Source organism: Triticum aestivum, chromosome 6D (assembly GCF_018294505.1).
Source record: "Triticum aestivum cultivar Chinese Spring chromosome 6D, IWGSC CS RefSeq v2.1, whole genome shotgun sequence".
NCBI lineage: Eukaryota > Viridiplantae > Streptophyta > Magnoliopsida > Poales > Poaceae > Triticum > Triticum aestivum.
The window spans coordinates 394,143,064-394,170,165 of NC_057811.1; positions in this window are offsets into that span (position 1 = coordinate 394,143,064).

The window sequence follows — 27,102 nt, forward strand, 5'->3', positions numbered from 1 at the left end:
CGGTGCCAGGTGGTCCATAGCAGGTCCCGCCCGCTTGTCCGACTGGCGGCGCGTTTCGCGCCGGCGCTCGACTGTGGTTCGAGCGTCTTCGTGAGCTCGTTCCCGAAGGACCTAGCGCTGGTTGCGGAGGGTCCGCGGGTCGGACAACGCTATGGAGATGTTATCACAAGCGTCGTCACGACGGGCAGACGCCCGCGGCGGCTGGCGAGGAGGAGGAGAGTGCACCGTGGCCGCAGCTCCCCCGGTCCTCCCAGCGCCAGCACGTGGTGGCTCGGTGGAGCGCCGACCCGAGGGCCCCGCTGGTCGTGGATCGTCTTTGTTGGCGACGGCGATGAGGCTCTGGATGGTGGCCCTCCACTCATCGAGCTTCTCTGCAGCAGGAGAGAAGTCGAGGAGCAGCTGCGCGCGCGCCAAATCTTCTGCTGGCATGGGCGGCGGCAACAGCTGCGTGGATCGCGGCGCACTTCGACTTCTAACTATGTTAGAAGGAGCTCCGTTACGACCCAGCGGCTGCATGCCATTTTTGCCAGCGCTTCGGCGGGCATGCTGAACCCCTTCGTCCCGCGGATGACGCACAGGGCTCTTCCCACGGCGGTGCCCAGGGTCACCAGCGTGGTGACGCTGCTCGACACGCACACCATGGGAAGAGCGCGCAGTGGTCGCCGGTGTGGGCGTCCTGGAGGTCGCTGGGCCGCCCGGAGGTGGCACAACGACACCCCTGGAGGGCCCCGCGCCGCCTGCGGGGGGTCCAGCTCCGTCTTTGGATCCGGCAACATGCAGCCGGTCGTCTGGTGCGTGAACGACGCCGCTCGCCAGGCTCTGACTACCAGGGCGATGCTGGTGCTCGCGGACCGCGGCCCGGGTCCTGTCTGTGACCGGTCCACTTCCAGCCCGCACCGGCAGGGGCCGCTCGGCTCCCAACGAGCCGACCGCCATGGCCATCTTCTCTTAGGAGCCATGGCGACGAAGAACTGCTAGGCTAACTACTAGACCAGATTCTCACAATTGCGCCCCCTACCTGGCGCGCCAAAGATGTCGATGTGGAACGACACCTGTGGGATCACAAGAATCCCTACTACGGTTGCCGGGGCGCAGGGTTGCAAGAAAAGCAGGGCTAGTAGATAGCACAAGGATCGTTTACCCATGTTCGGGCCGCGAGTATGCGTAAAACCCTAGTCCTGCTTTGGTGGGTGTATTTCCGAGAGTTCTTGAGCTCTCGAACTAGCTGTGGTGAGTGCGTGGTTCGAAAGAGCCGAATCCTTCTCCAGTATGCCATGGGCCTATTTTTATAGTCGGAAGGGGCTGCCACAGTGGCACACAGGAGGTGGAAAGGCGTACAGTGCCCTGAGCTTATCGCTCGTATTACAGGACAAGACGCATTTAATGCATAGCTTAGGTGTCCCCTTGCTTTATTAGGGACGGGGGCGTGGCCCGTCCCGTCCATCGCCGCTCCTCCTTGCTTCGACACGCGCCCTGGCCAGCGAGGCACGTGGTGCCATCTAGGCAGGCAGCTGAGGTGGCGCAGTGGCGGAGCCTTCACGAAGATCTGCATGCCGCCACGCAGACGCTCGATGAGTTGCACTGGGAGCTGCATGTTGCCACGCAGGTGCCTGCGCAGCTGGTTGGGGTGGCAGCTGCATGTGAACGACGGTGGAAGCTTGCTTGGCGTGGGCCTGGCGGTGGCCCTGCTAGCATCCTTGGTGAGGGCCTTGCCGGGTGGCCCGGCAAGGGTCTTGCCATGTGGCCCGGGAAGGGTCTTGCCGTGGTGCTGTCGTCCCCGGCAAGGGCCTTGCCGGGGGTCTGGTGGCCTTCCTCGGCAAGGATCTTGCCGAGGATCGTCGTCTTCTAATCCTCATCTGACCTTGAATAAGTCTTCACAAAGATCTGCATGCCACCACGGAGGTGCCTCCCGAGCCCTGGCCCAACGTGATGTTGGAGACCGTGGGCTCAAGGGTGGCCCGCTCTGTTGGTGCGGGGTGAGCTGTCCCGGAAAGGATCTTGCCGGGGCTGCTGAGGCTGGCCCGGCAAGGGTCTTGCCGGGGGAACCTGCTTTGTCCCTCTGCTCTTTGTGGTCTTGGCCTTGGCGTTGCTCTTATTATCTTGGGCTTCGGTCTTACCTTGGCTCACCTCCCTTGCTCTGCTTGGTGTGACCGTGGGCGCGGCTCCAACTGCCCGTGCACAGGTAAAGGGGTACAAAGGTGCGTCCCTTCTTTTGTACACCGACAGGAACAGTTAGCAGTAGCGCTTGTATAGGCCCAGCGCTCTAGCTAAGTTAGCTATAGCGCTTGTTTCCAAACAAGTGCTACCGCTATTTTGAGTTAACCCTCGCCGCGCGGGCTCAAAATTTCACCAAGTCTCATCCCTCCCCCCTCTCCACCTCACCCCTGCGCCCGCCGTCGACGCCCTCGACCTCGCCTCCGCCGGTCGTCACCCCTGCACCCGCCCTCGACCTCGCCGGCCGTCGCCCCTGCGCCCGCCCCGACCTAGCCGCCGCCCTCGACCTCGGCGCAGCCGCCCTCTCCACCGCCCTCGACCTCGCCGGCGCCGCCCTCTCCCCGCCCCGTAAGCCTCACCCTCTCCTCTCCCCCGCCCTCCTCGCTCTCTATCTCTCTCTCTCTGTTGGCTAAGCTAAGTGTTGGATGTATGAACCCTAGCTATGAGATGTAGCAGAGAGAGAGAGAAATTTAGTTTAGGGCAATTTAGCAAATTTAGTTTAGTGCAATTTAGCAATTTAGTTTAGGGCGATTTTGTTTAGGGCAATTTAGTTTAGGGTAATTTAGTTTCAGAAATTTAGCAAATTTAGTTTAGTGCAATTTAGTTTAGGGCAATTTTGTTTAGGGAAATTTAGTTTGGGGTATATAAAATACCTATAAATAAAAAACAGTAGCAAATTGGTTTTTGTAGGTTTGAAAAATAGTAGCTAATATTTATAAAAAATAGTAGCTAATTAGTTTTTCTAGGTATATAAATTAGCTATAAAAACAGTATTAAAAATTTATAAAAAACAGTAGCTAATTAGGGCAGTAGCAAATATAGCTAGGGCCAATTTTTTAGCAAATGAGCAAATTTAGCTAGGGCAAATTTGTTTAGGGCAGTAGCTAATGCAATAGCTAATTAACTAGGGTTAGTAGCAGAGAGAGAGGGACAGAGAGAGAGAGAGAGATCATTTAGGGAAAAACAGTAGCAAATAAAAACCAGTAGCAAATAAAACCCTAGATGATGTTTTAGGAGCATATATATAGACTATACAATGTTGCTGTTTTTAACACTTGGTTAATTTGCTAAGTCCTGGATATCTGTCATATGATGTTGCCATGTTCTCTTGAGATAGCATCAAATCTGTTATATGAACTTGTGCCAATTGTCGAAAAATATCTGAGTGGCCTATGTTTTGCCGGAATGTTGATTCATTTCCGTTCTGGCAAATTTCAGGTGCTCCATATGTCCACTTTTTAGCAAAGGTCATGCCGAAAATTTCCGTGATTTTCGGCATGACTTGTGCTAGAAACTAGGACATATGGAGTACCCGGGATTTGCCGGAAGGGGAATGAATCAACATTCCGACCAAATATAGGCCCCTTTTTTCTCTTCATTATATCTTTTATTTACAATTGTTGAATAGGAAACATGTCTACCGACACCGGAGTCGGAGGTTCTGCTTGCCTCGCAGACCCCATCGAGGTAGCAAATCACTATTTTGATTGCCTGGACGAACACCAGATGGGGTTGCATGCTGGCGGCAGTGGCACCAACCCTGACACCGACACCAGCACCGGCACCGACACCACCCCCGAGACCGGCAAGGATGCTGTCATAGCCGGTAAAGCACGAAGACGAAGAGGACACGAAGACCAAACGAGCTTGGCATCAGACAAATTGTGGTCACGGAGATGCTCCCCAAGAAGTTAGAGCCAACGGCGCCGGAGGAAGCGCGCCCGTTCTGGGGCAATCAACTTGGATGCATCCTCAGGAAAACCGCCAACATCAACGACGAGAGGTTGAAGCAGATACCACATATGGAGCACATGCTCCTAAAGAAGTTGCATAATAGGTTCCTGTTCCCCGGCCGGGATGAAGGCAAATATAAAGAGCCATGGGACGACGTCGCCATGACAAAGATAAATGACAAGGCGATGGCGATGTTCACCAACGACTTGTCCTCCTGGAAAGTTCGGGTGAAAAAAGTGATTGCGAAGAATGAACCGTGGTCCAAGATTCATGCTGATAATCCGTCAATAACGGAAGAGGACTTTGTAAAATTCAAGGAGAATTGCGGTAAAGAAGAAGTCAAAGCAAGCTTGGCGAAAATGAAGGCGCTCCAGGCCAGGAACACGCCTCCCCACCGCCTCGGAAGCCGTGGTTACGAGGGGAAGAGGCACGTATGGGCCAAGGAGGACGCTGAATGTGAAAGTCACGGAATCGCAGACCCCTTGGGGGAGTTCACCGACCTGCTGGAGCATGACTGAATCAGGGCCCGGTACAAGTGGGACAAAGTCTAAAAGATCTTTTACACGGACCCGTACACAAGGGAGTTCATGAGACTTCTGGTAATTGTTATATTACCACATTATCATATTAGCTTCCAATCAATTCGACTACAAGTTTTTTCACATTAGTAAACCATCCACGTTCCTTTTGCCGAAAGAGCAGCACCAAAAGGCAGTCGAAAGAGACGAGTCGTCACAATCGTCGACGAGGCTCAAGTGGGACACCCCATTCAACCGGGCCCTGAATATACTGAAAAAGGTCCCGGTGGACAAGCCACCATCCTATGGACATGTGCACGGCGTCAGAGATGGCGCCTCATGGAAGACATGCTACCTCGAGGAGCCAGAGGAAAGAAGGAAGAGACGGTCGGTCGTCACTCAGCAGACCATCGACGAGAAGGTCGCGATTGCGGTCAATAAGACCAAAGCTGTGACCAAAGAAGAGTTTCTCGGGGCCGTCAATGCAGCGGTCACTGACGTGGTGGTCAGCTTGATTCTGGAACATTTCGATTGGTCGAAGAATAATCCAAATGCACGGTCGGAGGATTTTCCCCTTCCCAGCTTTGTCGGGAGCAATTCGGCGAACACCACAACACCAGCACCTGCTCAAACAACCGCAAAAGGTCCCGCTCCTGTTCATAGCAGCCCGACCTCCGTCACTTGCATGCTCGGCGGGCCTTCATCGCTGGCTAATCCCGACGCCCTCACAGTAATTACGCGTCATACCCTTTTCACCAGCATGTCTATAGTCTTCCATTTCAGTTGCCTTTCGGATGTTTGACATCACAGACATGTCTTCTTCGTAGGCCGACGATACCCTGTGCACCCTACTGTACGACATCAAGGGCCAGAAGGTGGCCGTGGGAAAGGCAAGATCGTGAAGCTGAAGGCATCTTCAAGGTTAACGTGGCCAGTGTCTTAGCGGGCTTTGAGGATTTTCCTCCTCCGGTACCAGTCGATGACGACGAGACCCCCCCGAGGATTGGCGCATGCAAGAGCTGGTTCTTGCCTTGGCCGAAGTCTCTTCTTCGTCTCGAGGCGCCCAGTATCACGCCAACGCCACCTACTCAAGAAGGTATGAACACCACCCCACCTACCAAATTACCTGCACCTATCGTGGCGGGTGATAGTAGGCGACGCGAGGGAGAGCCTCCATTAGTGCCAGATCAAGTCGCCCCCGCTGTCGAAGAAGCAATTGTTGATGATGACATGGAGGAGGAGGATGATGACCCAGACAAGTATTTCAATACCGCCTGTGATGATGGAAGATTGATGGCTCAGGACGACGAAGACTCAGGCTATGAGCGTGGAGATGTTGACTTGATGCTGCCTGATTTGCCGGAGCCGGAACGTCCTAAGGCGGAATGCAAAAAGTCTCTCTTCAAGCGATCCTCGCAGGAGACGCCTCCAGATGCCGCCTCTTCCCAGCAACCCCCCGAGGCCCGTCCACTGATTAGCCCGACGACACTGGGGTGGTGGTTAGAGAAGGTATGGTGGGCTCACTACCGCCACCCACCAAGAAGCAAAGGAGGGGACCAGACAGGAAAGGCCCTAAAGGCGCCAAAGCTGCTTCAAGCAGCCAGCCGCCTCTGAAGCCCCAGGTGGTAGACAAAATACCTGTCAAAGGTAAGAAGCGTTTCCATGTCGCCGGCGACCTCATCCTACCTGCCAAAGCGCTAGAGCACATACTGAACAATGATCTAAAGAGACTCCATGAAGATGTGTTGTCCAGAGAGAAAAGCCTTCTGATCGCGGAAAAACCAGGATACCTGCTTTACGCGGCTCAAGTGTCGGGTGGAAGTTGTACGTCGAGACCTGGCCCGCGAATTAGCTCATCCTGCGATTTGACTACATCTGCGACATGTTCCACATGACCAAGCTGGATTTCTAGTTCATCCGCATTTATGCGTTGTATCTCAACTACTTCATCAGGATCGAGAACATAAAATATATCTGTGTCGCGGACCCGTACTATATGCACGGGAGCTTCTTGGCAGTTTGCAAAGAGCACCGTGACTATGCGAGCAAGTACCTCGGAGAATTCATGATCGCTAATAAGGACAAGGAAGCGATTCTCTTGCCTTATCATCCCACATAAGTCATCCGCGCATATCCTTTCGTAAGTATTAATCATTCCTTTGCAAGCATGGAGGCTAGGTGTACTTAATTTGCGCATCGGGGGCGGCGCCGTGCTCATCGTTCTGTACCCGGAATACTCCCATGCTATGTACTTGGACTCATCAAAGAACATCAAGAAAAAGGATTACACGCACGTAAAGAGTGTTCTCGACAGTGCCCTGTTAACCTTCAGCCTGTCTGGTGGATATATCAAGGTGAAAAGGCATAGGAAAACAGGCTGGTTTTCCGCCATAAGACCAAATTCTGCTGCATCCAGCAACCGCACACCAGTAAGGCTGATGGATTCTACCTCATGCATCACCTGCTTGAGTTCAGAAGGGATAATCAACGCCTTCGCATGTCACCTACTACCAAAGATGCCGATATTGTCAGCTGAACACAAGCATAGGAAAGACACCGGATCATCGAATCCGAGCTGAGTTTTATCACGTACAGTGTGAACTTGCGCAAGTGATGATGAAGCAGGTCCTCGAACCAACAGGGATGTTCTACCATGGGCCAATCACGTGGGAAGATGTCCGAGCACTGCTACTCGCTCGGCGTCTGTGAAGCCTTTCAAGAAGCTTGGGTGCTTCCTCCCTGACTATGAAGATTGGGCCGCCGACATGGAGGACTGATTGTCGATGACAATGTGTCACTAATGTCTTTCTATGGCAAAACTTTGAATTTATGCACGGCGAAACTATGTGATGTAACTAAACCGTGGTCCTGAACTAGCGTAGATCGCTCTAGTTAATTAGTTTGGGTATGAGGAACTTCGTCATTTATGTTTACTATTGGTTGCTTGTATTTTGCTAATTATGCCTCTTTGTTTTCTTAAGTACATTATGTTGCATATTATCATTGAATTCATCAACTGACAATGCAGGTACATAGATCAGAGATGGTGAGGGACCGCTACGTTGTGTTCGTTGGGAGGGTTCCAGGAGTCTACGACCACTGGCGAGACGCTCAGGCCCAGGTGGACAAGTACCCTGGTGCTAGCCACAGAGGGTTACTTGAGGTGGACACTCCGGCATGAGCGGGGGCGGGACCGCTGGTGCCTCAAGTACTACGGTCGCGCTCTTGCTCATGCTGATCGCTCTTCTCTTCTACATCATGGTTTAGGTAGAGATGATGAAACTTGTGTGTGTGCCATGACCATGCAGTTGCACTTATTCGAGACATGACATGATCACTTGTGTATTGCTATTTTCGAGATGTGATGACATTTGTGTTGAATGATGATGATGATGGTGGTATGACGAGAGTACTGTATGTCTATGATATGATGAGAATAGTTTATGTTTAGTATGATCTGATGAAACTACTTTATAGAGTCTGTATAAATAGATCACAAATACGTAGAGGGGGTGTAAATCTGTGAAAGCGGGAATAATAGCAGTAGCGCTTGAAAGCATCTACTAGCAGCGGTTGATTAGCAGCAGCGCTTCATCTGAACAAGCGCTATAGATATCTAACAGTAGCGCTGGCACGGGAAGCGCTACTACTGACAATACTTACCAGTAGCGCTGCCCATACCCGCGCTACTGCTACAACTTAGCTGTAGTGTGGTAGCAGTAGCGCTAGACCCAGCGCTACTACTATGCATAGTTCAAGCGCTACTACTAGGGTTTTCCCTAGTAGTGTCGCTCTAGCCTCCACGGGCTACTGTTCATCCACCATCGACCTCGTCCAGCCTCCACCTGCGACTGTTCATCCATGGTGTCTCCCTCCTGCCTCCACCAGCTACTGTTCATCCACGGGCTCCTATTCATCCAGCCTCCATCGGCTACTGTTCAACCACCCCTCCACGGGCTACTGTTCATCCAGCCCTCCACCGGCTATTGTTCAACCAGCCCTCCACGGGGTCCTGTTCATCCACCACCAACCGGCTCGATCGGGGTCATGTTCATCCAGCGGCAACGGCCTCTAATACCACGGGGTCCTGTTCATCCAACCCCCACCGGGAACTGTTCATCCAACCCCCAACAACGCTCATTGTTCATCAAGAGCCAGCAGGTTCAAACGGCTTCAGTTAGCAGTAGTACGAAGGAATCGCTCGATCGGGTTTAGTTAACAGCCAGATCGATCGATAGCTCGGGCTCAGTAACGCGTAGCCTGCAGTGCAATCACTCGGGTTTAGTAGGCGAACACCTCGCTCGGGTTCAGTTAGATCCCAACGCGTCGCACCCATGCGTGTATGCGTACGAGAGAAACGCACAATCCCTCTGTGCATCGCTCGGCCCCGACCACCCACCGTAACCGGGAACTCCCCAATATTTTCCTCGCCCTCGCTTCTACCACGGTTTTTTCCGTCATGGGCGGCCCAAAGAATGTCATGCAGCTGCATCTCCGGCCCGCTCAGGACGAAAAGCCCATTTTCTCTCATGATTTTTTGCCATAGAAGTAGGAGCCCACCACATCTATGATGATACCGGGTTTTGTCACAATTATCGTCATAGAAGTGTCATAAGCATGACAGAATTTTTTTCCTTTGCCCCAAAATGTCACGGATGTGTCTTTTTTTGTAGTGTCCCTACTCACTCACATTGATATCGATTGATGGGCATCTCCATACTCCATTGATTTTCCTGGTTGATGTGAGAATTTCTCCCTTTTTTGTCTACTACCACCTTCTATTCCACTTAAAGTGCTATATCCATGACTCACGCTCATGTATTGCGTCAGAGTTGAAAAGGCTGAAGCGCATTAAAAGTATGAACCAATTGCTTGGCTAACAATAGGGTAGTACATGATTTATACTTTGTGTTAAGAAGAGGGAGCATAACAAGACTATATGATTTTGTAGGGATAACTTTCTTTAGCCATGATATTTCGAAAAGACATGATTGATTTTTAGTATGCTTGAAGTATTATAGTTTTTATGTCAATATTAAACTTTTGTTTTGAATCTTATGGATCTGAATATTCATGCCACATAAAGAAAGATTACATGATAAACATGTTAGGTAGCATTCCCCATCAAAAATTATATTTTTATCATTTAACTTCTCGAGGACGAGCAGGACTAAGCTTGGGGATGCTTGATACGTCTCCAACGTACATATAATTTTTGATTGTTCTATGCTATTATATTATCAACCTTGGATGTTTTATATGCATTATTATGCTATTTTATATCTTTTTTGGGACTAACTTATTAACCTAGTGCCCAGTGCCAACTGCTATTTTTCCCCTTGCTTTTTTCCTTTATAGAAAATCAATACCAAATGGAGTCCAAATGGAAAACAAATTGACGATTTTTTGGGACCACAAGACACCCTAGAAGCTTCGGGAGGAGGCCAGTAGGGCCACGAGGTGGCCACAAGCTCATGGGGGCGCCCAGGGGGGCGCCTCCAAGCTTGTGGGGCCCTCGTGGCTCCTCTGACCCTAATTCTTCTTCTATAAATACCAATATATTCCCCAAAGACTAGAGGGCACACCAAAAATACTTTTCCACCGCCGCAAGTTTTTGTCTTCGTCAGATCCCATCTGGGGACCTTTTTCGGAACTTTGTCGGAGGGGATTCGATCACGGAGGGCTTCTACATCAACCTTCACTACTGCAGGATCCTACTAACGTGACCCTACAATCAGAGAGCCTTCGACGAACCTGTGTGCGATGCATTAATCGCAAACCGTGATGTAAACAAACCATCAAAAAAGATGCAAAACGTTTGCGATGGTGGATACATCAAACACGGTTCAGATTTTAGTTGCATGTGTGATGAAGGGCATACAGTTCACTTGAATGAACTGTTTGTGATGAGCTTAACAACGGTAACAGGCAGCCAGATGAAGGTGTGTGCGATATACGGCATATAGTTCACCCGGATGAACTGTTAGTGATGATCAAAGACAACAGAAACGGTTAGCCACAACAAGGTGTGTGCGATATACGGTATACAGTTCACTCAGATGAACTGTTTTCGATTAGGCAACACAACAGAAACAGTTAGCCAGATCAAGGTGTGTGCGATAGAGGGCATACAGTTCACTCAGATGAACTGTTTGCGTTCAGCCAAGAGAATAGAAATGGTTCAACTTCACAAGATGTGTGTGATACGCGACAAACAGGTCCGTAATCAGAAATGTGTGCGAATACTGATAATAACACAGACGATTGCTGCTAATAAGCCGTGTGTGTTGTGGGCAAACGCTTGCTGGTATACAATTGCCAGCGGTTGATGAAATCATCACCTACGGGTCCCTAGTATGGTCCGTGTGCGATGTCATTGCACACAGAACAACAACATATGTACTTATAACTTATAAGGACTTGATTCCGTAAACAGATTGAACATCCAATTACATAGGTGGCTAGTATACACATGACCTTTGCACACACCAAAGTATGTTCCAAAATGCCTAGAAAACTCAAATAATGTATAAAAAGGCAAAATGAACCCTGAATAATTTCATATTTTTAGGACGACGCTCCTATAGTTTTTTTGACACCTGAAACAGTAGGAGAGGCTCCTACTGTAATATCATTAATATATGAACAACTTGCAAAGTTACATATTTTACATCAACCTCTTGCCACTTTGGACAGCAGGGTGGGGTACAAAAGAAGCAAAAAGTGCTTCGGTCTAGATGGAATTAACAAAGGTGGAGATCAGAGGCCTATGGTCCTCTTTGACCCTATGTTGGAGTAGGGTGGTATCTCCCTTAAACCTCCTAAGCCATGCATCAATGCTGGGTTGCACCCCCCCTAAAGTGTTTGTTGTTCCTTTCTTTCCATATGCTCCATGCTGCTATTAAGAATGTCTCAAAGAAGAGGGGGTTATTCCAAGTTTGCTTGACGTCATGCAGTAGTTGCAGCCTGCAGGTTAAAGGTGGCCAGTATATGTGTAATTTGTCCTAGCATTGTTGGCTAAAAGCACAAGTGAAGATCATGTGGTCCAATGTTTCTTCGATGGATAAGCCACAGAGCAGACAGTTATGGTCATCACCGATTTGGTAGTGTTTGCGGACTAGCATGTTCCGCGTATTGACTCTGTCATGCAATAGTAGCCAGCCAAAGAACTTAATCTTCATCACACATTTCGATTTCCAAAGATAGTGGAAAGTTGGTGGGCCTCCATGTCTTTGAAGCAGAACTTGTACTAATCAGTCGACCTGTATTCAGATTTCCCCCAAGTGTAATGCCAGACATCAGAGTTTGTAGCTAGGGGTTGTGCATGCGTTGTTATTGCTTGGAGATCTCGAACCTCTTCATGGGCTTCGGGGGGAAATGGGAGGTGAAACGTTTCTGCTAGTGACGAGGCTTGGAGGAAGTTTCTGATTGATATGTCTTCATTGAGTGCAAAGGAGCAGGCCCGCGGGTGAGTTACTTCCAATACATCATCCTGCCATAAGTCTTTCCAGAATAGGGCAGTCGTGCCACACACCACACTAACTTGTGAAACCCCTCTGAATAACGGTGTTAACTTGAGTATGTCTCGCCACCAAAAGGACCCAACCGCTTCAGTGGCATGCGGAATTTTGTCTCTATAATAGGTCTCCCAAATCATTTGAACCCAGGGCGTATCATGTTTGTTGTAGAATTTGTGTAGGAATTTCATCAGCAATGCTTCATTTTGAACCTTCAAATTTATGACGCCAAGTCCCCCATTCTTTTTTGGTTTACAGACCATATCCCAGGCTGCCAAGGAATTGCATTTGTCTCCTTGCTCTATTTTTTTGTCTAGAGGCATCTCTTCCTTATTTTATCTTGCATCTCAATGAGTTTTGCGGGAACTTCAGAGTACACAGAGCAAAGATGAGAAGGGAGGTGACCATAGAGTTTACCCATGTGAGTTTGCCCCCATATGACATCATGGAAAGCGTGGAAGTTAGACGTCTCTCTGTTTTGCAGACTAGCAGCATGAAATCCTGTATTGTTGACCTAGACGTCCCTAGAGGCAAGCCCAGATAGGTGAATGGCATGGTGCCAATAGTACATCCAAAGATATCCGCTATATTGGAGCAATCTTGATTGCTGACATTGATTGGAATTATGGTAGATTTGTGAAAGTTGATATCTAGTCCAATCGAAGAGCATAGTCTGAAAGGATGTTCTCGATGATCATTGCTAGTCTGGCACCGGCTGGTAAGACTAGTATCATGTCGTCGGCATACTGGATCACGGGGTAATCGGTTTGTCCAGGGCAAGGGAAAGGAAGTTCAATCAGGCCTTGCCGAAAAGCATCGTTGATTGCTGCCTGAAGTAGGTCTGCTACGAGCACAAAGATGAGTGGAGAGAAGGGATCCCCTTGATGAACACCTCTTCGACAGTGAAATTGTCTACCTGGGACTCCGTTAAGAAGGACTGAAGATTTGCCAGAGGAGAAGATGCATTTAACCCAAGAGAGTCATTTGTCATTGAAACCCATTGTCTTCATAATTTCCAGCATCGAGGTGTGTTCAATCGTGTCAAAGGCTTTGGCAAAATCAAGCTTGAGAAGAAAAATTGCTTTCTTCGACGCTTGGCATTGGTGTATGTATTGGAAGGCCCATGCCAAGCAATCTTGGATTGTTCGACCTTTGATAAATCCATATTGGTTTCTGTGAATAATTTGCAGTATCACTTTTTGTAAGCAGTTTGCGAGGATCTTTGTAATTAGTTTCAGACAACAGTTGAGCAGGGTGATGGGTCTGTAATCGTTGACTGATTCAGGTTAGCCAACTTTTGGGATTAGAGTGATTAGTCCATCATTGATGCTGGTGAGATCAAGGTTGCCTTCATGGAATTGGTTGCAAAGGGCATAGAAATCTGATTTAATTATGTGCCAACAAGCTTTGAGGAACACGCCGTTGAAACCGTCTTGTCCGGGTGCTCTATCACCCGGCATTTCCTTAATAACGTCATCAATCTCTTCTTGAGTAAACGGCTCAGTGAGATGCTCTAGGTTAGGTACACGTATAATGATTGATTGGAGATCAAATTTCATGTGTGTGTTATGTGATGTACCCAATCTATCTCTGTATGCTTGAAAAAGTACCGCCTCTTTGCATGTGTGATCATCAAAGCAGGTTCCATCCGAGGTGGTGAGAGTGGAGATATTATTCCTTCGATAACTTTCTGTGGCAATGGCTTGAAAGAATTTAGAGTTTTCGTCATCGAATTTCACCCATCGAATAGTGCATCTTTTCTTCCAATATTGCTTTTGGTATCCGAGTAAACGGATCAGGTGCTTCTTGAGAATGCTTCCAAAGTTGATCTCTTGGATCACTAATGACCTTTTTTTTCAAGTTCATCAAGGACAGCCAAGGTTTTATTACAATTCTCAATAGCAACAGACAGACGGGAGATGTTTTTACTCCAAATCTATAATTCCCTCCTTAGCAATTTGAATTTGGGCAAAGCACCATGGCTGCTTTATTGGAATGCACCGGTTTGGCCCAAGTTGCTTGAACTAATTACATAAATCCAGGATGCAGAAGCCAAAAAGATTCAAACCTAAAAAGCTTGCTGCGAGGAATGTTCGTCTCAATACTGACCACACATGGGATGTTGTCTGAAACCGGTTTGCCAAGGGGTTTAACCATGGTTTTAGGATACACATTTGTCCAATGAAGTGATGTCAAGAACCAATCCAATTGTTCAAGCAAGGGGTCTTGCTGCATATTGCTCTAGGTGTAAGCTCGGCCTTTGATGGGAATTTCAATCGATTGTTGTTTACGAATGATGCCATTAAAAGTGAACATGTCATTGACATTGCCTCCTGGTTTATTATGATTGTCTGGAGCATGAATATAATTAAAGTCTCCTAAGAGAAGCCAGTCTTCAGTAGATGGAATGTTTAAGATTATATAGCCAATCAGTGTATGTGATTCTGTCTTCTCCGTCGCATGGCCCATAGATACTCAGGAGAGTCCAAGTCTGCGCAGATTATGTGCTAGTAAATCAAGTGGCTAGGACGAAGTCTTCAGAAGTTACAACATGACCAGTAAAAACAGAGCTTTTCCAAATTGTAAGTAACCCTCCCAAGGCCCCACGCAAGGGCACAAAAGCAAATTTATCAAATTGTCTAGGGCAGCAAGATTTAATAAAAGCAAGATCAAACATAGTCTTTTAGTTTCCTGCAAGCACACGACAGAGCAGCCACTAGAAGTAATAGCATTGGACAAAGCCAATTGTTTTGCTTCGGAATTCAAACCACGAATGTTCCAACAAAGGACATTCCAACTATGCAAAAGTGACACAAATAAAAGGGTAGGACTTAAGCAGAAGAGGATGTGAGATCCTCATTAACACCAGCTTCCAAAGACCCCTCCACTTGGTTGGTGACATTTTTAGAATGTTCAGCAAGAAGGACAGCTTCAGTCAGTTCTTCAGGAGGCACAGCGCATCTGTTGATGCTAATATTCTGCAGGGTGAGAACCGAAGTTGGTGGAGGTATGGCAATGCTGTCGCCTTGAGCAATGGTAGAAGAAGAGCTCTGCCCCATGGATGGCTGAGTCCTGGGCTGGACCTTGGAGCGTGCAGCACAGTTGTCAGATGGTGGAGGTACATGGAAACCATTGTATTTGTTGATACGGTTGTTGCGTCTGACTTTAGTTGTGGAAATTGGAGTTTGGGCCCTGGAGAGTCTGGAACACGAAGCCACCGGCCCAACAGGCCCCACAGTATTCAGAAGTGGAACTTGGGCAAGACCAGGCCCAGAGGCCAAAGTAATATTGTTCACATGATGGCCCAGAGTGTTTGAGTTTGGATTCGGCGCCAATTGAGCAGCATCAGATTCAGTGTTGACTGCAATCTCAGATTATGTTTCCATAGTGTCAGATTCAGTTTCCATAACAGCAGCAGATTCAGCTTGGACTGCATGTTCAATTGCAGTTACAGGATTGATCGCAGTCTCCATAGTGTCCTCCTCCAAACCCCATGGCCCCTGCTCTTCTGTCAAGGTTTCAGTATTGTTGCTAGCAGCAGCTGGGTTGTTATTGGGAGCAATTATGGCAATATCATCTAGCTTGTGCTCAGTGTTGATTTCTGAGATGTTGACTGGGGAAGTACCAGTTGGAGGTGTGTCACTGATTCTAGGCCGAAACTGCACTTGAACTATAGAAGTATCCATGCTGATATCATAAATGACTGCAACAGGCGATGGCGCAAGAGCAGTGGAAACAGGAAGCCCATAGCCAGAGCTCCAAGGGCCATAAGATCGAAACACATTCATTATGGAATGGGACAAATACCTGGTGAAATTACTTCTGGGCACATATTCAGTCATGAGAACCCTGATTAAATCATCACCTTGAATAGACAGATTAACTTGTAAAGTATCAGCAGAGATGGCCACATCAACCGTTACAGTATGACGATTAGTAGGAGGAACAATCATAGTAGAGATTATCCCACTAGGTTCTCCCACCTCAAAGGAGTTGAAACTGTTGGTTCGAGAGCTGGAATCTTCCCATGCAGAGCCAAGACTGTCACTGAGATTGTTCTCAGGGGTAATGCCATCCTGGACCTGCAGCCCCTGAGCAGCGAGCCATGCTTGGAAATTTACAAGAGCAGGAGGTATCTGAGTAGCAGGGGGTTCAGGCCAAGCTCCCCACTGTGCTGGCTGGTGGACATGTGGAGCATTGTTGCCAATATTCTGATCAGGATCATGTCCATTACCATTCTGTGCAAACCAGTTCTGTAGTGGGTGTGGAATCCCATTAGCAGGTGGTGGTTCCTCATTCACAGGAGGAACTTCCGGGATATGAGCATTCCAATCAGCCCCTCAGAGTATGTTAACTTGCACTATCCAACACTCCCTATCTCCACCTAGTTGCCTAACCACAATGCTCTTGGGAATCAAATGCATATGTATAACCCTGACTCTAATCAACACATATCAGCGATCCATGTGAGGGTTGTTACAGGAGACCAATCTACCAAAGTCATCCATGTATCTTTGCAAATAAAACTCAGTATGATAATCATCAGGGAAACCGATATACAGCAACTAGACTTCAGGGCCATAAGTAGTAGATCTCATATTTAAGGCCGCATTGTGACGGACAAAAGAAATAACTAGATCCTCATCATCTATCTGGAATGTTGTGTTCATAGCAGTGTCTCTGGCAAAAGATCCACAAAAGCAAACATACCGATGCCAAAAGGATGATCAGATACTTCTGTGGGTGGTCAGCCTACTTCATGGAGCAACCCTTCCACCGTGTGCCTCAGACCCTCGCGAAGATGCAGGGGGGGTGTAGCGGCTAGCCTCAGTGATTGCCAAGTGATTGTTTCTCAGCGGCGGGAAGAGACAGCGTATGTTGTTTCGCACACATAGGTGACAAGTTCCCTCTTGGAACCATGAGCCTTTTTGAGAGAAGCTCCGATTTGTAAGAAGTTTATACCAAAACTTGTCCCAAATTGGACTAATTTTTTTACCACAGCTTGTTGGCGCCATGTCATAACACCATGCCAAGTTTCATGATTTTGAGGCGAGTTTTGGATTTACAGTAATTTTAAAACCAGGTTTCTCAATGTTTACTGTCGAGTCGGGACCGCCCTGGATAGGCTTTTTCCTCATGGGTCCCAAATGACAAATCCAAATCTGTCACTACCATGCAGCTTTTCTTATTAAGAATTACAGCCCATTTGGTGTGCTAGCGAAAAATAAGTTTGTGGGTGCTGGCGGGTGCTAAGAACTTGCAGGTTCTGTAATGAACAAAGATCTCAAGGATCCCGCGAGAGTGATGTTGTTTCCCTATGTTGTGAATGCTTATAATATTTATGTCTTAATTAAAGAAATGGCAAGCCATTGGCGTAGTATGAAAGAAAATATGGTTCAAAGCCGAGTTGAAAAGGGCAACAATATCTAACTCCATCTTACAAACAGTACAAAAGCACGAGGTTTAATTGCTCATCAGGTTTAGACAAAATCCAGATTGAACAGGACAATGGCATCTAAATCAACCAAATTTTTCGGCGGTCACAATCAAATGGATCGATCTGATCCATAAAATCAAGATCCCGGTACAAAAATTCCACTGCTCCATGATGACGACAAGTTGTTGTAAATAGAAGCTGAGCACGATTAGAAGCCCTTAGGTCCACCTAAAACTTCTTTTTATGCTGTTCAACATCCATCCGTGAGAAGTTTCTTCTTGAAAACCTAATCCTCATGGACAATAGTGCCCTTGCATTCAACATCAAGAATGTGACAAAGCTAGTTTTTGCATTGTTGGATGCATATCCTTCCAGCATTACTGTCTTCAAACGAATGTCATGAGATCTGAGAAAATCCCGGTGCTTCCTGAACCATCGATTGGTTATACCTTTTTCTCCATGTGTTAGTGCCTAGATAGAGATGAAGATTGAAAACAGTTAATGTCTAAAAAAGATCATGTTGACAGAGCGATAATTGAACAATTAATTATAGTAAATTATATATGGGCTTTCAATGTGCATGAAATCATCACATTTATATAAAAATTCTCTAGACATGGAAAGCATTGCAGCAAAGCAATAATGATGTTGAGATCAAAATACCACATACTGATATATATAAGGTCTTGACAGAATCCACCACCACTGATAGGATGGACAAGCTCTTCATTGAGCATAGAACATAATATTAGCACTGAAAGTGTACTCCAAGATGATACTTAACTTCTGCGCACAAATGAAAAATGCAAATTACAAAAGTGTACGTGAATAATATACAATACCTCAATAGGTGTGGAGGTGATACGTCTCCAACGTATCTATAACTTTTGATTGTTCCATGCTATTATATTATCCATCTAGGATGTTTTATATGCATTTATATGCTATTTTATATGATTTTTATGACTAACCTATTAACCTAGAGCCCAGTGCCAGTTCCTGTTTTTTCCTTGTTTTTGAGTATCGCAGAAAAGGAATACCAAACGGAGTCCAATTGACGTGCCAATTTTTGATGATTTTTTATGGACCAAAAGAAGCCCCCGGAGTAAAAGAGTTGGGCCAGAAGAGTCCCGGGCCGTCCACGAGGGTGGGGGGCGCGCCCTACTCCCCTGGGTGTGCCCCCCTATCTCATGGATGACTCGGAGACCCCCCTGACATGAGACCTACGCCAAAAATTCCTATAAATACAAAAACCTCCATAAAATAACCTAGATCGGGAGTTCGGCCGCCACAAGCCTCTGTAGCCACCAAAAACCAATCCATACCCTGTTCCGGCACCCTGCCGGAGGGGGGATCCCTTACCGGTGTCCATCTTCATCATCCCGGCATTCTCCATGACGAGGAGGGAGTAGTTCACCCTCGAGGCCGAGGGTATGTACCAGTAGCTATGTGTTTGATCTCTCTCTCTCTATCTCTCTCTCTCGTGTTCTCGATTCGGCACGATCTTGATGTATCATGAGCTTTGCTATTATAGTTGGATCTTATGATGTTTCTCCCGTCTACTCTCTTGTAATGGATTGAGTTTTCCCTTTGAAGTTATCTTATCGGATTGAGTCTTTAAGGATTTGAGAACACTTGATGTATGTCTTGCATGTGCTTATCTGTGGTGACAATGGGATATTCATGTGATCTACTTGATGTATGTTTTGGTGATCAACTTGCGGGTTCAGTGAACTTATGCATAGGGGTTGGCACACGTTTTCGTCTTGACTCTCCGGTAGAAACTTTGGGGCACTCTTTGAAGTTCTTTGTGTTGGTTGAATAGATGAATCTGAGATTGTGTGATGCATATCGTATAATCATACCCACGGATACTTGAGGTGACATTGGAGTATCTAGGTGACATTAGGGTTTTCGTTGATTTGTGTCTTAAGGTGTTATTCTAGTACAAACTCTAGGATAGATCGAACGGAAAGAATAGCTTCGTGTTATTTTACTATGGACTCTTGAATAGATCGATCAGAAAGGATAACTTTGAGGTGGTTTCGTACCCTACAATAATCTCTTCGTTTGTTCTCCGCTATTAGTGACTTTAGAGTGACTCTTTGTTGCATGTTGAGGGATAGTTATATGATCCAGTTATGTTATTATTATTGAGAGAACTTGCACTAGTGAAAGTATGAACCCTAGGCCTTGTATCGAAGCATTGCAATACCGTTTACGCTCACTTTTATCATTAGTTACCTTGCTGTTTTTATATTTTCATATTACAAAAACCTATATCTACCATCCATATTGCACTTGTATCACCATCTCTTCGCAGAACTAGTGCACCTATAAATTTACCATTGTATTGGGTGTGTTGGGGACACAAGAGACTCTTTGTTATTTGGTTGCAGGGTTGTTTGAGAGAGACCATCTTCATCCTACGCATCCCACAGATTGATAAACCTTAGGTCATCCACTTGAGGGAAATTTGCTACTATCCTACAAACCTCTGCACTTGGAGGCCCAACAACGTCTACAAGAAGAAGGTTGTGTAGTAGACATCAAGCAATTTCTGGCGCCGTTGCCAGGGAGGTGAGTGCTTGAAGGTATATCTTTAGATCTTGCAATCGAATCTTTTAGTTTCTTGTTTTATCACTAGTTTAGTTTATAAAAGAAAACTACAAAAAATGGAATTGAGGGTGCCTCATATGCTTCATCTTTTTAATATCTTTCATGAAAATGATGGAAAGGAAAATTGTGCTCAAGTGCTAGAAGAAGAAATCTATAAAATGTTTGGCACTAAATCTTTGTATGATGAGCATGATTGCAATGTTGTTAGTATGAATTCCTTGAATATCCATGATGCTAATGATATGCAAAGCCACAAGCTTGGGGATGCTATGTTTGATGAAGATGATATTTTTAGTCCCCCAAGTTTGGATGAGCAAATTTATTTTGATGATAGCATGCCTCCTATTTATGATGATTATTGTGATGACACGTATGCTATAAAGAATAAAGATAACCATGAAACTTGTCATCATGATTTTAGTTTTCAATTGGATTATGCTTCACGTGATAGTTATTTTGTTGAGTTTGCTCCCACTACTTTGGTGAGAATAAATTTACTTATGTGGAGAGTAGTAAAATTTCTATGCAAGTAGATCATGAAAAGAATGCTTTATGTGCTGGTTATATGGTTGAATTCATTCATGATGCTACTGAAAATTATTATGAGAGAGTATCATATGCTTCTACATCTATACCACTATATAGTACACATTTTTTTGAACTTGGAAGTGCCACTGCAGCATCCCACCAAATTCCCACTAGATAGATCCTAGACGTTCATTTGCAAGTTAGGATTGCTATCCACCACTCATCACAACGCGCTACTCAACAGATCGGATGGTTGAAAATCATTGGATTCGCCACCATGCCTTCCCTCATGCGGTCTTCTCTGTTGAAGCCGCTGGACACTTCTGGAGAGGTACATCACGTCAACAATAAAGTTCCACTATCTGCGATTAGTACCTGTGAATTGGGCTTGTGAGCTGAGAGACCGACATGGTCCGCGTTTCAAAAAAAATGGCCGACATGGTCATACACCTCCCAAGATCTTGTGTGAATGGAGACATTATGGCCTACGGTACAACCAATGTACATGGCGACATTACCTACAACAATAGCTTTGTAAATAAACTACTCCTACGATAGCTCCCTCAAAGAAAAATAACTAATATGTTTGTTGTAGAGACATGACATTTTGGGTGTTCAAAAAAGAAAGAAACATGACATTTTGTTGTTGTCAAACTGAAAACGTGACTATTTAATCATTTCGATTTGTTTTTGTGTGAATATTAGCATACATAGATTATGAAAATATGAGATTAATAAAATGATATCAACTACCATGGATTTGACAGTTTTCCTATGGACCAAATTATCCATCAATCGAATCCTTGGACGTGTAACAATTTTTCAAAAAAAATGTTCATTGCCCCTACATCACAAAAGGAATATAGACTCACACTTACCCCAACTTGATTACAAATATGAGTGAATGATAAAATATTATTTGTAATACAAGTATTAAATAAATTTGATTGTTCGTCTCATACCGAACAAGAGAAAATGTTCATTCTGTGGAAGTTCTCATTTTTGCGTTCATGTCAGCTTCTTATTTACTTAAGAATTGTAACGTGCATCGCACATGCAATTTACTAGTATTGCAATAATATCAAGTTTCCTCTCTATGTGTTGAAAATCTTGAAGATTTGCTTGTTTTACCTTCCTATGCTAGTTGTTTCATGTTCCCATAAGTTGTTTGCTCACAAAATCCCTATGCATAGGAAGTGGGTTAGACTTAAATGTGCTGGTCATATTCTTCATAATGCTCTCTTTATGTTTCAATTCTTATCTTTTATGTGAGCATCATTGAAATCATCATGCCTAACAAGGGGCATTAAACGATAGCGCTTGTTGGGAGGCAACCAAATTTTATTTTTGTTCTTTGCTTTTTGTTCCTGTTTAGTAATAAATAATTCATATAGCCTCTGTTTATATGTGGTTTTATGTTTTAATTAGTGTTTGTTCCAAGTAGAACCTTTGGGAAGACTTGGGTGAAAGTTAATGCGATCTTGCTGTAAAAAACAGAAAATTTGCGCTCACGAGATTAGCTGCCATTTTTTACTGGAGAGTGCTTTTAGGTTGATTATTTTTGCAGATGATTAATAGACAAATTCCTCACGTCCACCAATTTATTTCAGAATTTTTGGAGTTCCAGAAGTATTCGAACAAAACAGATTACTACAGACTGTTCTGTTTTTGACAGATTCTGTTTTCTATGTGTTGTTTGCTTATTTTGATGAATCTATGAGTAGTATCGGAGGGTATGAACCATAGAGAAGTTGGAATACAGTAGATATTACACCAATCTAAATAAAGAATGAGTTCACAATAGTACCAAAAGTGGTGGCTTTATTTTCTTATACTAACAGAGCTTACGAGTTTTCTCTTGAGTATTGTGTTGTGAAGTTTTCAAGTTTTGGGTAAATATTCGATGACCTATGGAATAAGGAGTGGAAAGAGCCTAAGATTGGGGATTCCCAAGGCACCCCAAGGTAATATTCAAGGACAACCAAGAGCCTAAGCTTGGTGATGCCCCGGATGGCATCCCCTCTTTCGTCTTCGTTCATCGGTAACTTTACTTGGAGCTATATTTTTATTCACCACATGATATGTGTTTTGCTTGGAGCGTCATTTTATTTTATTTAGTTTTGCTTGTTGTTTGAATAAAATACCAAGATCTGAAATTCTTAAATGTTAGAGAGTCTTCACATAGTTACATAATTATTCAACTACTCATTGATCTTCACTTATATCTTTCGGAGTAGTTTGTCGTTTGCTCTAGTGCTTCACTTATATCTTTTTAGAGCACGGTGGTGGTTTTATTTTATAGAAATTATTGATCTCTCATACTTCACTTATATTATTTTGAGAGTGTTTTATAACAGCATGGTAATTTGCTTTGGTTATAAAATTAGTCCTAACATGATGGGCATTCAAGATGGGTGTAATAAAAACTTTCATATAAAGTGCATTGAATACTATGAGAAGTTTGATTCTTTATGATTGTTTTGAGATATAAAGATGGTGATATTAGAGTCGTGCTAGCTGAGTAATTGTGAAATTGAGAAATACTTGTGTTGAGGTTTGCAAGTCCCGTAGCATGCACGTATGGTAACCGTTGTGTAACAAATTTGAAGCATGAGGTGTTTCTTTGATTGCCTTCCTTATGAGTGGCGGTCGGGATGAGCGATGGTCTTTTCCTACCAATCTATCCCCCTAGGAGCATGCGCATAGTTCTTGGTTTTGATGACTTGTAGATTTTTGCAATAAGTATGTGAGTTCTTTATGACTAATGTTGAGTCCATGGATTATACGCACTCTCACCCTTCCATCATTGCTAGCCTCTTCGGTACCGTGCATTGCCCTTTCTCACCTCGAGAGTTGGTGCAAACTTCACCGGTGCATCCAAACCCCGTGATATGATACGCTCTATCACACATAAGCCTCCTTATATCTTCCTCAAAACAGCCACCATACCTACCTATTATGGCATTTCCATAGCCATTCCGAGATACATTGCCATGCAACTTCCACTGTTCCATTTATTATGACATGCTTTATCATTGTCATATTGCCTTGCATGATCATGTAGTTGACATCGTATTTGTGGCAAAGCCACCATTCATAATTTTTTCATACATGTCACTCTTGATTCATTGCACATCCCGGTACACCGCCAGAGGCAGTCATATAGAGTCATATTTTGTTCTAGTATCGAGTTGTAATCCTTGAGTTGTAAATAAATAGAAGTGTGATGATCATCATTATTAGAGCATTGTCCCATGCGAGGAAATTAAAAAAAGGCCAAATAAAAAACAAGTGAAGGACCAAAAAAAGAGAGAAAGGCCAAATAAAAAAAAGAGAAGGCCCAAAAAAATTTAGAGAAAAAGAGAGAAGGGACAATGCTACTATCCTTTTTACACACTTGTGCTTCAAAGTAGCACCATGATCTTCATGATATAGAGTCTCTTATTTTGTCACTTTCATATACTAGTGGGAATTTTCATTATAGAACTTGGCTTGTATATTCCAACGATGGGGTTCCTCAAAATGCCCTAGGTCTTCGTGAGCAAGCAAGTTGGATGCACACCCACTTAGTTTCTTTTGTTGAGCTTTCATACATTTATAGCTCTAGTGCATCTGTTGCATGGAAATCCCTACTCCTCGCATTGACATCAACTGATGGGCATCTCCATAGCCCGTTGATTAGCCGCATCAATGTGAGACTTTCTCCCTTTTTGTCTTCTCCACACAACCTCCATCATCATATTCTATTCCACCCATAGTGCTATGTCCATGGCTCGCGCTCATGTATTGCGTGAAAGCTGAAAAAGTTTGAGAATACTAAAGTATGAAACAATTGCTTGGCTTGTCATCGGGGTTGTCCATGATGAGAGCATTTTGTGTGATGAAAATGAAGCATGGCCAAACTATATGATTTTGTAGGGATGAGGTTTCTTTGGCTATGTTATTCTGAGAGGACATAATTTCTTGGTTAGTATGCTTGAAGTATTATTATTTTTATGTCAATATTAAACTTTTGTCTTGAATCTTTCGGATCTGAACATTCATGCCACAATAAAGAAAATTACATTGAAAATTCTGTTAGGTAGCATTCCACATCAAAAATTCTGTTTTTATCATTTACCTACTCGAGGACGAGCAGGAATTAAGATTGGGGATGCTTGATACGTCTCCAATGTATCTATAATTTTTTATTGTTCCATGCTATTATATTATCCATCTAGGATGTTTTATATGCATTTATATGCTATTTTATATGATTTTTGGGACTAACCTATTAACCTAGAGCCCAGTGCCAGTTCCCGTTTTTTCCTTGTTTTTGAGTATCGCAGAAAAGGAATACCAAACGGAGTCCAATTGACATGCCAATTTTTGATGATTTTTTATGGACCAAAAGAAGCCCCGGGAGTAAAAGAGTTGGGCCAGAAGAGTCCCGGGCCGTCCACGAGGGTGGGGGCGCGCCCCCCTATCTCGTGGACGACTCAGAGACCCCCCAGACGTGAGACCTACGCCAAAAATTCCTATAAATACAGAAACCTCCAGAAAATAACCTAGATCGGGAGTTCCGCCACCGCAAGCCTCTGTAGCCACCAAAAACCAATCGAGACCCTGTTTCGTCACCCTGCCGGAGGGGGGATCCCTCACCGGTGGCCATCTTCATCATCCCGGTGCTCTCCGTGACGAGGAGGGAGTAGTTCACCCTCGGGGCTGAGGGCATGTACCAATAGCTATGTGTTTGATCTCTCTCTCTCTCGTGTTCTTGATTCGGCACGATCTTGATGTATCGCGAGCTTTGCTATTATAGTTGGATCTTATGATGTTTCTCCCCCTCTAATCTCTTGTAACGGATTGAGTTTTCCCTTTGAAGTTATCTTATCGGATTGAGTCTTTAAGGATTTGAGAACACTTGATGTATGTCTTGCATGTGCTTATCTGTGGTGACAATGGGATATTCACGTGATCTACTTGATGTATGTTTTGGTGATCAACTTGTGGGTTCAGTGACCTTGTGAACTTATGCATAGGGGTTGGCACACGTTTTCGTCTTAACTCTCCGGTAGAAACTTTGGGGCACTCTTTGATGTTCTTTGTGTTGGTTGAATAGATGAATCTGAGATTGTGTGACGCATATCGTATAATCATACCCATGAATACTTGAGGTGACATTGGAGTATCTAGGTGACATTAGGGTTTTGGTTTATTTGTGTCTTAAGGTGTTATTCTAGTACGAACTCTAGGATAGATCGAACGGAAAGAATAGCTTCGTGTTATTTTACTACGGACTCTTGAATAGATCGATCAGAAAGGATAACTTTGAGGTGGTTTCGTACCCTACAATAATCTCTTCGTTTGTTCCCCGCTATTAGTGACTTTGGAGTGACTCTTTGTTGCATGTTGAGGGATAGTTATATGATCCAGTTATGTTATTATTGTTGAGAGAACTTGTACTAGTGAAAGTATGAACCCTAGGCCTTGTTTCGAAGCATTGCAATACCGTTTACGCTCACTTTTATCATTAGTTACCTTGCTGTTTTTATATTTTCAGATTACAAAAACCTATATCTACCATCCATATTGCACTTGTATCACCATCTGTTCGCCGAACTAGTGCACCTATACAATTACCATTGTATTGGGTGTGTTGGGGACACAAGAGGCTCTTTGTTATTTGGTTGCAGGGTTGTTTGAGAGAGACCATATTCATCCTACGCCTCCCACGGATTGATAAACCTTAGGTCATCCACTTGAGGGAAATTTGCTACTGTCCTACAAACCTCTGCACTTGGAGGCCCAACAACGTCTACAAGAAGAAGGTTGTGTAGTAGACATCAGGACGCAAACACCATCTCGAACCATCTAAACAGATCACGAATTTCACACAAGGTCTCCAGTTTAGGCGCAGAGACCACAGTTATTTGCGAAGGTTAGTAACAACAATCAAGGAGCAACCTTTGAAGTGAAGGGGCATCTTCGATGATGAGCTCATGTCCTTGAAAACAAATCCCAATGCTTACAAGGTGAGGTGACTTTATTTTGAGACAAGGGATATGGATTCCATTTCCAAAAACAAGCACCAAATGATCCAGGGTAGGGCAACTGGAGTGGATGATGCTGTGCAGTGAGTCCTTCGACGGATGAACCAACACAAGCGCAAGTTTTTTCAGCAGTGGGTGTTAGAATAAAACGCTAATGCAAGATCATAGACGACACACCGAGGCACGATATTTGTTAACGAGGTTCACCGATATGGCTACATCCCCGGGGCATGACTACGGGCGCTCCTCCCCAAGATACCGCAACACCGACCACCCGGGCGCTGGCACAAGCCATCGGCTCCCCCGCATACCTGCTGCTATCAAGTTGTCATGGGTTACAATGTGTGGTGCCCCTCAATATATAAGAGGCCTAGGATACAACGTGTCCGACTCCTACACGACTCGTACCTATCCACACCAATTACAACTCCAAGTCCGCATAACCCCTTGCGTACATAATATTCGACACAAATGTAACAAACTCCACCTTGGAAAATATTCTC